This window comes from Capricornis sumatraensis, chromosome 3, assembly GCF_032405125.1.
Source record: "Capricornis sumatraensis isolate serow.1 chromosome 3, serow.2, whole genome shotgun sequence".
Lineage (NCBI taxonomy): Eukaryota > Metazoa > Chordata > Mammalia > Artiodactyla > Bovidae > Capricornis > Capricornis sumatraensis.
In genome coordinates this window covers 31,150,010-31,163,107 of record NC_091071.1, presented here as the reverse complement: position 1 = coordinate 31,163,107, position 13,098 = coordinate 31,150,010, and the positions used below count along the sequence as shown (strand labels likewise).

The following is a 13,098-nucleotide window of genomic DNA, read 5'->3' as shown; positions in this document are numbered from 1 at the left end:
GTAATAGGGATGCAGTGGACTGCTAGAATCCCATGATGCGGTTCATTTCTGGGTTGTCTCTGGCCAGTCTCTCTGACTCTGGGACCTTCCTGGTGGCGTGCGCATCGCTTAGCCAAGGAGGATTCCAGTGGGAAGCCTTCTGGGAGGATGGTGGGACTTGTGGGCTGGTGTCTTCTCTTTCCTTTTGACTTCTCCTGAATTCTTCTGGTTGGTGGTAGCTTGTTAGTTCCATGTTCCTTCCTGGGGCCTCCTGCTTAGGGTAACTCATGCAGGTGCGTTACTGTGGCTCCTGGCCAGGGTGGGTGGTTTTGGTCAGTGGTTCCCCTAACACCTGGAGCATCTGTGCCACCACCATGCCCATCTGTGGACCCTCATTCTGTGGGGTCATGAGACTAGAGTTGGCTGGTGGCAGAAAGCCCAGGTGGAGAGAGGAATGAGCCCCTTACCCTCAGGAGCTGGTGTACTCTGAGTCTCTGGGTGGCAGAAGCTCTCTTTGATCTCTGTATTCTCACTGACCATTTGTTGCCAAGTGGTGACTTTAGCTGAATAGTCCTAGAATGGAAGTATTTGAAATTCTCCTGGGACAGGGACATCTGTGGCTGCTGAATGAGTGACGAGTCACTGAGCTAGGAAGGGTGAAGGGTTCTGGCCAGAGGGAAAGGGCTTGGGAGCTTCTGTCCCTTCAGGGAAACCAGGACAAGGTGTCCACTTGTATGGATGTTGACAGACCCGCCAAGCATAGAGACCAGTGCTCGTGTCCCCAGATTCCTCTGGACTCTGGGCCTTGAGCGGCAATCTAGGGGGCTGACATGCTCATCGGAAGCTCAAGCTTGAAAGGCGGTCAGGAGGAAGTAACTGCCTGACCCACTGAGGAAGCACCACGGTCCATTCACGGGCTGACTGCTCGGTTGGTTGGCTGGTTGATTCAGTGTTTATTGGGTGCCCTGTCCCCACCCACTGTGACTGTGAGAGGGTCTCACAACCTTACTGTGTTCCAGCATTGACGGGAAGGAAAGGTCTAGGTGTCTGATGTGAAGTTGGTGTCCCACCCCGTGACATCATTGCTCTTGTTGCCTGCGAGAGAGATCGGTGTTGAACTCCTACATCAGAGGGAATGGCAGTCGGGGTAGATTCTTTGTTACCCCTGGGAGAAGAGGAGTCAGTGTCTCTGGTCAGTGAGCTCGATGAGAGGTAAGGTTGGGGTGGAGATGGTCCTCCCATGGCATTCACTACCCTGCATTGATTTTTCATTGTTTTTCTTTTTTGTTTGCAAAGTGAGGTGCTGTCAGCCATGATTCATTTATGAATAGCCTTCGAGCTGGATTTTATCACGACTTCTGCCAAACCCTTTCTGTTGGCCTTAATCGAGCCCATTCTTCGTGATCCTCGTCTGTCATTTTATTAATGGGTCGGTTTTTACTAAGGAAGAGTTGTAAACACACGTTGGAGTGGAGTAATGAAAGGATGTGGGGAAAGAGTCCACGCACTGCTCTTTCCATTTCAAAAGGGCAAAAGAAGCAAAAACATTTCGTTTGAAGTAATACAACTATTTAAAACACCCCAACAGTTGAATGACTCTCCTCTGATTCATCCCAGTGAAATGGGAGTTCCCGAACCTTCTTTCTGTAGGTGTCTTTCAAAGCATTAAAACCATTCCACCCACCTGCACACAGCTGCACCAAAAGCTCAGAACCCAGAGCAACAGCATACATAGTGGCTGGTGAGACTCAGGGGCCCTGGGCTGGAAGGAGTGTGCAAAGATAGTTCCTGACACCCTGTGACGGTCAACTTTTGGAATCAGGATGGAAGAGAGTCCTGGCAGGTGTAGGTTAATCTGGCAGGAAGGAATACTAGTATCAAACATCGTGTAAGAGCCGGGATAATCCTGGCAGCCTGCTGGTAGCACGCACTTTCAATTCTGCTTGCTGCACTGAGGCGTCATGTCTCTGCACCCTTGCAGTCCTCAGCCAAGTTCCTTGAGGAAGCTGCTGTCCACTGATGAGATTTTGAGATGTGCAGTAGCTTGTCTGGGGTTCCTCAGCTGATAAGCAGGACTGAGTTCAAATCCCTCAGGCCGTCTAGCCCCAGGGCCCAGACCCATCTTCCTGCTGTGTACTAGAAGGCTGAGCTCCCTGAGAAGAGTCTTTGAAGAGAAAGGCTAGGCAGTGGTCCCATTGAGCCAGGCGTGGAGGGAGACGAGGTGGGGCCCCAGCGGTAGCTGACAGACGTGTGGCCCGTCAGCCATTTTGAACCTGCTGGAGGGGCCTTGCTCACACCCTCACTTACTGCGTGAGGAAGAAACTCGTTCTATCTGCTCTGGTACCAACCTGCTTCTGAAGTGACTTGCAGGAGAATGCCAGGCTGGGAGCTCCTCTGGCGACCTGTGGCTGTTGACTTTTTCAGGGTATATTCATTGCCCAGTTCGGCTCCAGCACACAGTAGGAGCTTTATAAGTATTGAATGGGACGACAGCCAGTCAGGTGGGTTCAGCTACTCAGGGTCATGTTCAAAGAGTGATAGACGGACTTCTCTCACCGCTGAGGGTGAGAGAGGGAATTGTGCAGGGCGTGCCTTCCACTCAGAGCATGCTAGTGGGGGGTCCACATCTAATGAGAGGAGTCATGGCTCTTTGGAGGGGACACGCGTTTCTCTGGTGGTCCGTTTTAGGGGGAGTTTTGGCTTGGAGAGTCTGGAGGGGACTTTGAGTGACGGATGGGCGGTACCAACTCATCCAGCACATATTTACCGAGTCCCTCCTGAGTGTCCAGCCTTCAGCTTCCTGTTCTCTACCTTCAGTGGCTTCCCTTCCCCCAGGAGCAGCAGAATCGATAACTCTAGAAAGTGAGCTGACAGAGATGTGAGTCTGAAGCAGAGATGTTCCTCAAACGGCTTCTTCCCTAGACTGAGTTTTCCTTCATTTTTGATTGCAGAGTCACTGATGTTTCATCCATGTGAAGCATCTGAAAACTAAGGCTCATCGGTGTAGGTTACACAGATGAACAAGACACAGTATCTGCCTCTGGGGAAGCTCGCCTGGGTGGAGGGTGAGGAAGACATGTCCATTATGATCATTAAGAAACAGGTTTGAAGGGCCAGAGGTGCAGGCATAGAGTGACACCTGCCTCATGGGCGCCTTGAGCTATGTCTTCAGCAGTTTTGCAGTTTGGGTGTCTAATTGGAGCTTCTCAAATGTTCCTCCCCTTTGCTTTGGGACTGTCAGTGATGATGCTCAGAAATTTCTTTTGTCCACTTCCCATCCCTCCTGAAGATCTCAGCATCAGAGGAAATAGATTTGTTCTCACCAAGGGTTTTGGGGATAAAAGAGACTGGACGTGTCCAAGATAGATCTGCTCTAAGATTCTTCTTTAACACTTTCAAATACAGTTCTCTTGGTTTGGACTCATTTCCCACTTTTTTCCTAGCAGTTGCCATCAAGAAAAATGGAGAATGTTGGTGGCATTCAGACTTTGGACCCACGTCGCCTCCTATAGCCTGGTGGCTTGGAGAGCACAGGTGTCCTGCGTCAGACTGAGTTCAGCTTGGCCCCCTCACCACTGTGTACCCCTGAGCAGATCACCTGACCTCTCTACACCTCAGTGTTGCTGTCAGTAAAACTGGGCAGGTAATACCTACTGGTAGGGTTGCTTTGAGAATTAAATGTAAAGAATCTACTTCAGTGCCTAGAGTGGACAGGAGGTTCCCCTGTGCTTGCTTCCTCCCTTCTATGCTGACGTTCTTCCGAGGAATGGTGGCCCCACCGTGTCTTGCCGTCTCAGCTGGGGGGTAAACTCTGCCCTCCTTTGGCCCGGGGGCAGGCCTGTGAGCTGAACCATGGCAGTTGGGGCTTTAGCTCCTGAATCGACCAAGAATGGCAAGAATGCTTGAGAGGCCATTTATTCAACAGCCAGGTCCTGATGACTTTCTATTTGTTCCTATGGGAACTGGCCAGAGCTGTTCTGGCTTCATTTCTTTCTCTGGGCAAAGTTCTCCCAATTTCCTGACTGTTGGCAGTAATTCCTTTGTAGCTCAGGTTAGAATCTGTCTTTGTTACTTAGCTCCGAAGTACCTTAGCTCAGGGGTCCCCGAACTCAGTGATCTAATGCCTGATGATCTGAGGTGGAGCGGATGTAACAATAATAGAAATAAAGTGCACAATAAATGTAATGCACCTGAATCATCCCCAAACCATCACCACCCCCGACCCCCAGTCTGTAGAAAAATTATCTTCCATGAAAACTGGTCTCTGGTGCCAGAAAGGTTGGGGGCCGCTGCCTTAGTTGATACGAAGCTTTGAAAGTGTCTGCGACACACAGATGCCTTTCCCTTTCCTGTCTGTCCGTCCAGCCTCCTCTGTTCTGCCTTCTCCACGCTGTCCTAGGTCTTGCTCACAGCCCCCACTTCCCTGCTAACTGTCTGCCTGTGTGCTGTGTACGATGCTGCCAGTCGGTCCTCAGCAAACAGATCTTTACTTCTTTCTGTGTGGAAGGACTCAGCTAGCTGTTGATTGATTTTTCAAATTATAGGATACTTATCATTTACTGTGTGAATGTAGTTAGTCCCTGAATTTTTGCTCATGGGTGAAATAAATGTGTATTAGTGGCATTTGTTCTCGTTATAAAGGCAGAGTTACTATTAATGGAAAAGTAAGCTTAAGCATCAAGCTGGTAAAAAATACATTCATAATCACATGCTGTGGATAACTGTGAATGTGATCATCATTTTAATAAAACGGAAGAGTTCCTGAAGCAGCCAGGGCCTTGGGAGGAGTTATACCAGCAGCGCTGGCTTCATAAATCGGCACCAGTAGGTTCCAACACTCTTGATGGATCTGCCTGGGTTCTGTGTAAGGGTTCAGAATACCAAACTCTGAGCTGAGATCTCCATTAAACTGTTCCTCAAAATGAAGTTTTTGATGTGGGTTTGTTTTTGTGTTTTAATATTCCATGTTGCTGGGTGGATTGAGACTGCTCTCACTTCCTAAGGGGAAGAAAGATTACTCACCCTTCAAAACTGGGTATTGAAGTACAGTTGTTACATGTGAATGAAGACTGGTGAGGAATCCTCCTTTCTGGAGGGCTAGGGATAATTCTCAATAAAGTGTAAATGACTAACAAGGCCAAATCTCCGAGGAATTCTTAAAATCTTTTTATTATAGATAGGGACCAAAATGGAAGAGTTCCATCAGCCTCCCAACACCCATAATCTGGCTTTGACAGTTGGTATAATAACTCCTGGCCAGTCTTGCTTCATCTCTATCTCGTCCTATTCTCCAGTTCCTCGTGGTATTTTGAGTCTTCATATCATTCCACTTCTAAGTATTTCAAGCTGTATCTATAAAAGATGCGCTCAGCCGCTTAGTCATGTCTGACTCTTTGCAATCCAATGGACTGTAGCCCACCAGGCTCCTCCATCCACGGGATTCTCCAGGCAAGAATACTGGAGTGGGTTGCCATTTCCTTCTCCAGGGGATCTTCCCAACCCAGGGATTAAACCCAAGGCTCTCGCATCTCCTGCATTGGCAGGAGGATTCATTACCACTAGCGCCACCTGGGAGGCCCTATCTGTAAAAGATGTGTGTTTGTGTGTGCGTGCGCTAGTCACTTAGTGGTGTCTGACTCTTTGCAACCCCTTGGACCGTAGCCCACCAGGCTCCTCTGTCCACGGGATTCTCCAGGCAAGAATACTGGAGTGGGTTGCCGTCCCCTTTTCCAGGGGATTGTCCCAACCCAGGGATGGAACACGGGTCTCCTGCACTGCAGGCAGATTCTTTACCATCTGAGGCACCAGGCAAGCCCTAAGGTGCCAGAGCGGCTCACAGAACTCATACATTTTACTCACTGGATACCTGGTTTATTGTAGAGCAGTGTAAATGAGAAACAGCCGGATGGAAGAGACATGCAGGACAAGATATGCGGAAAGAGTGTAGGGCATCCATGCCCTCTCCAGCTGCTCTGCTCTCCCCAGACCCATGTGTTCACCACCCTGGAAGCTTTCAGAACCCTGTCCTCTCCATTAAACACACAAGCTTCAATACAGAGCATGAGTGATGAAGTCTTTGACCGTGGATGATTGACTCAACCTCCGGCCCCTCTCCCCTCCCTGGAGGCCAGGAGGTAGGACAGGAAGTTCTAACCCTCTCATCACGGGGTTGGTTCTTCTGGCTCCCAGCCCCCATCGTTAGGTGATTCTGAAAGTCACCTCATTGACGTAACAAAAGATGCCTTTCTAAGGCCTTCTAAGTGTTCTTTCTAAGTGTTTATTTTCAGCACTTAAGAAATTCTGCAGGTTTTGGGAACTGGGAACTGTGGCCCAAGACCAAATGTATGTTCAGCCACCAAGTATGTGTCATCATGTGTGTGTTCAGTCATCAAGTCGTATCCAGCTCTTGGCAACCCCATGGACTGCAGCACACCAGGCTTCCCTGTCCTTCACCAGTTCCCGAAGTTTGCTCAGAGCCATGTCCGTTGAGTCAGTGATGCCATCTAACCATCTCATCCTCTGCTGCCCACTCCTCCTCCTTTTCATATGAGTAACAGTATTGCAGGGCCTCTGGCTTTCTGTTCGCCCTCTTCACTTTGCTGAGGAAGGAACCTTAGCACCTGATTCATGGGAGACGGCTAAGCCCGGGCCTTCCTCCCCTTTGCTTGGCTTCCTACATTAGTTCCAGTTAATATCGGCCACAGCCCTGTCACCAGCACAGCTGCACTGACCCTTGGATCTGGAGCAGGTTGGAGAGAAGGAGATGTGGTTTCGAGGCTTTCCCTGTGCCCTTGTGCACGAATGAACTAGTTCCATGATAAAGGTCATAGGCAGTCCGTTTTTTCAAAGTACTTATTTTTTGTATTTTTTTAAATAATTCTATCTTTTAAAAGTGAAGTATAGTTCATTTGCAATATCTTGTTTTAGGTGTACAGCATAGCAATTCAGTTATACATACAGCTGCGTGTGTATATGTGTGTGTGTGAATATATGTACATAAATGTATTCTTTCTTTTTCAGTTTCTCTTCCCTTATTTAAAATGTATTTTTATTATGGAAACTTCGAATGTCAGAATAGACAGAGGAGCATAATGAGCCTTCGGGTGCCCGCCGCCCAGCTGCGGCGGTGGCCGTCGCAACCAGTCTGGCCCTGTCCGTGCCCTCTTCCCCAGCTGCTCTTCGGTGCACTGAGGCTCATCCAAGCCACAGTGTTGTTTTCCTCCCAAAGTGTTTGGGAGATTGTCTCTAATAAAGCATAAGGGCCCTTCTACTTTTTAAAAGAAAAAAGATTATCCTATGATATCACTCCTAAAAATTAGCAGTAATGTCTTAACATTATCAAATATCTGTTGAGTGTTCAAATTTTCAAACAAACACTTGAATGGGGTTCCAAACGGGGCCCATCCACATTTGTGAGTTGTTAATAGACCGCTTCAGCCTCCTTGAGTGTACAGATTTCCCAGCTGTTTTTTCTCTCCTTTCCCTGCCCTTTTTTTAAAAAATTGATTTTATTTATTTTTATTTTACTTTAGCTGCCGTGGGTCGTCATTGTTATGCGTAGTTATAGTGTGCAGGCTTAGTTGCCCTGCGGCTTCTGGGGTCTTAGTTCCCCAACCAAGGAGCCGACTGCACCCCCTGCTCTAAAAGGCAGATTCTCAACCACTGGACCACTAGGGAAGTCCCCTCTCCATTTAGTCTAGTTGAAGTTTATTCATGGAAGAAATTAGATTGTTGGTCCTGGAGAATTTCTCCCCCAGTGTTTTCTGAGGGTCTGTTACGTGCCTGGTATTCTATGACCTGTCTCCGGCTTTTGGTGACGTTTTCTTAGAGAAATGCAAGCCCTGACGTCGGCGACATCGACGGTAAGAGCAGTCAGCCTGATTGAGGGCTTGCTCTCGTTCTCGGCCCTGTGCTCATTGTGTCGCGTTGGACTGTCTGATCTAATGTTTGCTGCACCTTCCGTTGTTGTTGTTCGGCCACTAAGTGGTGTCCGACTCTTTGTGACCCCATGGACTGCAGCACGCCAGGCTTCCCTGTCCTTCACTCTCTCCTGGAGTTTGCTCAAACTCATGTCCGTTGAATCGGTGATGCTATCCAACCATCTGTCATCCTCTTTTCCTCCTGCCCTCAACCTTTCCCAGCATCGGTCTTTTCCAGTGAGTCGGCTCTTTGCATCAGGTGGCCAAAGTCTTGGAGCTTCAGCTTCAGTCCTTCCAATGAATATTCAGGATTATTTCCTTTAGTATTGACTGCTTGCATCTCCTTGCAGTCCAAGGGACTCTCAAGAGTCTTCTCCAACACCACAGATCAAAAGTGTCAACTCTTCACACTCAGCCTTCTTTATGGTCCAACTTTCAAATCTGTACATGACTACTGGAGAACTATAGCTGTGTCTTTACAGATGAGGGAACTGGGGCGTGGAGATGACAAGCCCCCTGCCCGCGGTCACCGGGCTCCGCATATTGAATGAGGTTATGGCCTTGGCTGTCTGACTCCAGAGTTAGTGCTCTTCGTCTCGTTAGCTAGAAGCAGGAACCAGGCCTTCCTAGCTGGCTGGTTCAGCTTTTCACTCCAAGGGGGATGATGGCGATGAAAGCATTGTCCAGCATGCTAGCTCTGAGCTTGTCCAGCCTGCGGGACTTAATGAAGGGATGAGGAGGGATGATAGGAAGAAATTGTGGCTGATATAGTCCCTGCTGAAAGCCCAAGCGCTGGCTTAGATGGCCTGTTCTGATGCCTCTTTTGTTCGTCGTGTGTCCCTAACCGTTCCTGTGCTCAGGTAACCCTCCCAGGGTAGCAGAGGGGAAGGTTCCACTTGGGGCAGCTTGCCCTTCTCGCCGAGAAGGACCTCTTTCTTTCTTGCAGGTCCGCCAGCCCTTCATCACTCAGTGCAGTTGGTCGGGGGTGTTGAGTGGGGACAGCCGGGCTCCTGAGCAGACACACCCACATCCCAGCCTTGTTAGCTCTCTCATGTCCCTGCCCATCTCCTGGTCCCTCATCTCCTGGTCCCTCTCGTGGATCTTTGGACTTCTCTTCTCCATCTCGTGGTGTGGCCCCTGCCCTCCACGGATGCTGCTGCTGCAGGCCCTGCTTTCGCTCAGTGTCTCCGCATGATACTGCAGGCCCTGGTTTGGCTCGGTGTCTCCGCCTGGGGTTTCTCTTTGGCTCCCTTCCTGCTACAGCCTCGTTTCTGGTGGCATCTCTGGAGCCTGCAGCACTTGAGATGGAACAGATGAAGCTCCTTAGAGAGACACTTGGAAAATGATCTGCTACTCCTTTCTGGGCAAGGGATAAAAATACTTGTAATTATGGTGGCTGGTTTTCAGCTTTTCAGACCCACACTATTTTGGGTCTGTTTTAGACTTGCTTTCCTTCTTGAGGTGGGAAGTGGCTTCATGAAGCTGCCTCCTAGGGAGGAGTTGTGTGGTCTGGGTGGAGGGGTGCAGGAAGCACTGTGCTGTCAGGGTCGGGCTCTGTGTGGAGGAAGGGGCAGGGCTGTCCCACGTGGATCTGCCCACCAGGAGCATCTCGGGGGTGTCCTCAACAGTGGGGAGCCTTGGAAACTGGAGGTGTGGGGTTGAGGGCAGGCAGATGCTGAGTTAGCGGGGAGGGAGGTGGTGAGTAATGCACGTGGACGGAATAACGACAAACTACCCCAGGGCTGTCCCCCGGCTTAAAATTCCAGTGGCTCCTCTTTGCCCTTTGAGGTGCTTAAATGTAGTCCACGCTCCCTTTTTAAGACTTTTTATTTTATATTGGACCATAGCCGATTGACAGTGTCATGATAGTTTTAGGTGGACAGCAAAGGGACTCAGCCATGCATATACATGTATCCATTTTTGTCCCAAACTTGCCTCCCATCCAGGCTGCCACATAACATTGGTCAGAGTTTCTTGTGTTAATACAGCAGGTCTTTGTTGGTTATATAGTTTAAATATAGCAGAGTATACACGTTGATCCCAAACTCCCTAAGTATCTTTGCCCCTGGGTAAACGTCGTTCTCTGTCAGAAACATCTCTTCATAAGTTCATTTGTATCATTTCTTTTTAGATTCCACATATAAGGGATGTCATCTGATATTTCTCCTCCTCTGACTTAACTTCACCCGGTATATCAATCTCTAGGTCCATCCAGGTTGCGGTATATGGCCTTCTTTCTTTCTTTTTAATGGCTGAGTAATATTCCATTATACGTATGTTTATATATGTATACATATGCGCATACATGCCGCATCTGCTTTATCCAGCCCTCTGTCAATGGACACTTAGATTGCTGTCATGTCTTGGCTGTTGTAAACAGTGCTGCAGTGAACATCGGTGTAGCCCCTTTCCACATGTTGCCGGGAGACGCCGTATGCCGTGGCTCTTGGCCCCTCCTTTGCGCATATTTCCCAGCTCACTGTGAGCTGGTGTCAGTGTCCACATGCACGTGATCTCACTCATCTTTGGACCTTGCCACCTGCTGGTTTCTTACCTGGAGCCCTGTTCTTTCTCCTTATTCCCTCCCCTCCGCATTTCCCTGGACTGACCTCTGAGCTTCCAGAACTCACCTGAGAATCCGTCCCCAGCCACCCTCTGCACTCCCCACGGCCGAGCTGTTTTCCCCAGGTGGCTTGTCTCTCCTGCCCTCTCACCCCCTGCCGCCCACGTCTCCGCTCCTCGTCCTGACTGTGCCGGGGTGTGTGTGCTGTTGTCTGTCCTTGCTTCATTCCTCCCCTGCCTCTCACTGTGCTGTGGGTTCCACCGTGGCAGCTCCTGCATCGTCCTGTTCACTCTTGTGGTCCCGGCGTCTCCCGTGATCCCCGGCACCCGGCTGGTGCTGATGTAATTTTGGAGTCTTTGGCTGCAGGTGACAGCGTGGCTGATCCCGCAGTGGCAGAGACTGTGCCGTGTGCTCATCAAGCTTGTCTCACTTCACTCTCCCTGGATGAGCAGGGCTGGTGCGTTTCCCCGTCTCCCTTAGGTTAGACTGGAGCCACGGGATGCATTCTGGCCAGTGGGCTCTGAGTAGACGTGATGAGCGGCCTCCAAGGCTGAAGCAGAGAAAGCTGGCATGAATTCCCTTCGTTCTCATTGTCCTTGCCGTGACGGCCCCGGGAGCCATGTGCTCCCTGTGACGTAGCTACAGGGTGATGCTCCCCTGCATCCCTGCGTCACTGCCTGGAAGGGGTTGGCCCCGTCATGCTGCAGACTTTGGGAGAGCAGGAATAGACCGTATCTGTGCAGCTGCTAATCAGGGTTTGCTTGTTATTACAGCAGAGCATAGCCTACCCTGATTCTGCCTAGAAGGAGAATTTCTTGATTGAAGGGAGAGTTTGGCTTTAGGTGTGGCTGAATCTTGGCATATTGGAAGATGCCAGGCTCTGTTACCAGGCTCCTGATTCTGTCTGTCTGTTGCTCTCTCTTCCTTACCTCTGCCATGTCTGGGTTGATATCATTTTGGTGGGTTTATGCCCCTTCTGGTCACAGCTGGCTGTGATAACCCCTGGGTGGATAGTTCTTCCAGGTTCACATTTCAGGGGAAAAAGAAAGAGTCTCTTTCTTGATTCCTGGGCAAAGCCTTGACTTCCTTCTGATAGAGCCAGCTTAGATTCCCTCTCCCTCTTCAACCAATGGCAGGATACCTCTCATGTGCCAAGGCCAAGGGAAGAGCCCAGTTCAGACATGAGAATGAAGGCTGGGGTGTGGGGTGGATCCTCAGTGAACACTGAGACTGTTGCTAGACAGGAAATAGGCGCCATAGGGGCAGGTGACCAAGATCTGCTTCAGTGCTCAGTGAATTTTAAATGTGTGCGTGAACGAATTCATGAGTGAGTGCAAGATTAGTGGATACGTTGATGACTCACCCTCTCTTGTGCTCCAGGGGGCTTGCACCCTGGCAGGGGAGTCGGGATCATAAAGGAGTAGTCAATAGTAGCAGTTGATCAGGAAATCAAAAGAAGTCACACAGGAAAGGAGGGAATTCATCAGAACTGGTCATGGAGGGGCATGGCTCAGGGTATCTCAGAGACAGTATCATGGAACCGTTCATTTCTAAGTTGGGTTCTGAAGGTAGAAAAGGAATTTGCCAGAAAGATAAGGAAGGACAGGGCAATCTAGGTTGCAGGCACAGCATGAGCAAAGGCTTGACCAAGTTCTCAGGAGGCGATTAACTGATATAGAATAGAGTGAGACGGAGGCAGGCGTCTTCAAGTTTTCTTTTTATCAGCACTTTCCATTTATCATTCCTCTTAGAGTCTTTTCAGGTGCTACAATTAATGTTTATTCTTCTGCACTCTGTACAGTGGGACAGCTTTATCTTTCCTTTGCCTTCTCCTGCCTGTCTGATTCTCCCTGACACCAGGACACGTGGACTGCCACACATCCCATCCCCTCTCTGCCCTCAGCCTCTGGATAGAAATTCCTTTCTAAAGCCCAGCCAGTCATCTCTGACCTTCTCAAGAAGGTGTAGTTTTGTGGGTCAAGCCGGTGGTGCTGAGAGACTTGTTTCTCTGCAGTTGCGTCCTCAGGAAAGTACCTGAAGGCTTCCAGCTTGAAGATCTGTATTAATAGCAGTTTTGCTTGGGTGTGATTGGGACATATCCTGTGAAAAGCATTGCCTGAGGGTGTCCATCATTTTAGAAGTGGCACTTCTCCAGACCTGGGACTTTGCCTCCAAATAGCTTGATGTTCTTGCTTGTTTTATTTAAAGGATCTAAAACTTTCCATCACCTGTCTGTCTCCTTGCACCTAGAGGCCAACGCATAGCACAGTGGCTCTTGACAGGCTTGCAAAAGCCAAGGTTCGACCAACTCTGTCCAAGCTTGTATGTGAACATTGCTGCTACCATCTATCTGAACAACTTTCTTGTGTGGAATAAGTCACTTACACCCAAAGTGGTTCACTCACCTGGAAGTGAATGAATGATTACTAAGTACAAAATAATTCAGTTGATAGCATTTAATAAGTGCCTGTGTGTGTATGTTCAGATGCCAAGTCGTATCCAACTCTCTGCAACCCAATGGGCCGTAGCACACCAGGCCTCCCTGTCCCTCACCATCTCCTGGAGTCTGCCCAAATTCATGTCTGTTGAATTGGTGATGCCGTCCAACAATGTCATCCTCTGTCACCCCCTTCTCCT

The 13,098-nt window shown here is 49.4% G+C and overlaps 1 protein-coding gene across 1 annotated transcript in view; it reads left to right on the top strand.

The window, feature by feature from the left end:
- The window catches only part of SNX29 (sorting nexin 29), a 568,901-nt gene that overhangs the window by 267,200 nt on the left and 288,603 nt on the right, over nucleotides 1–13,098 (top strand). The gene's annotated exons all lie outside the window — the stretch shown is intronic.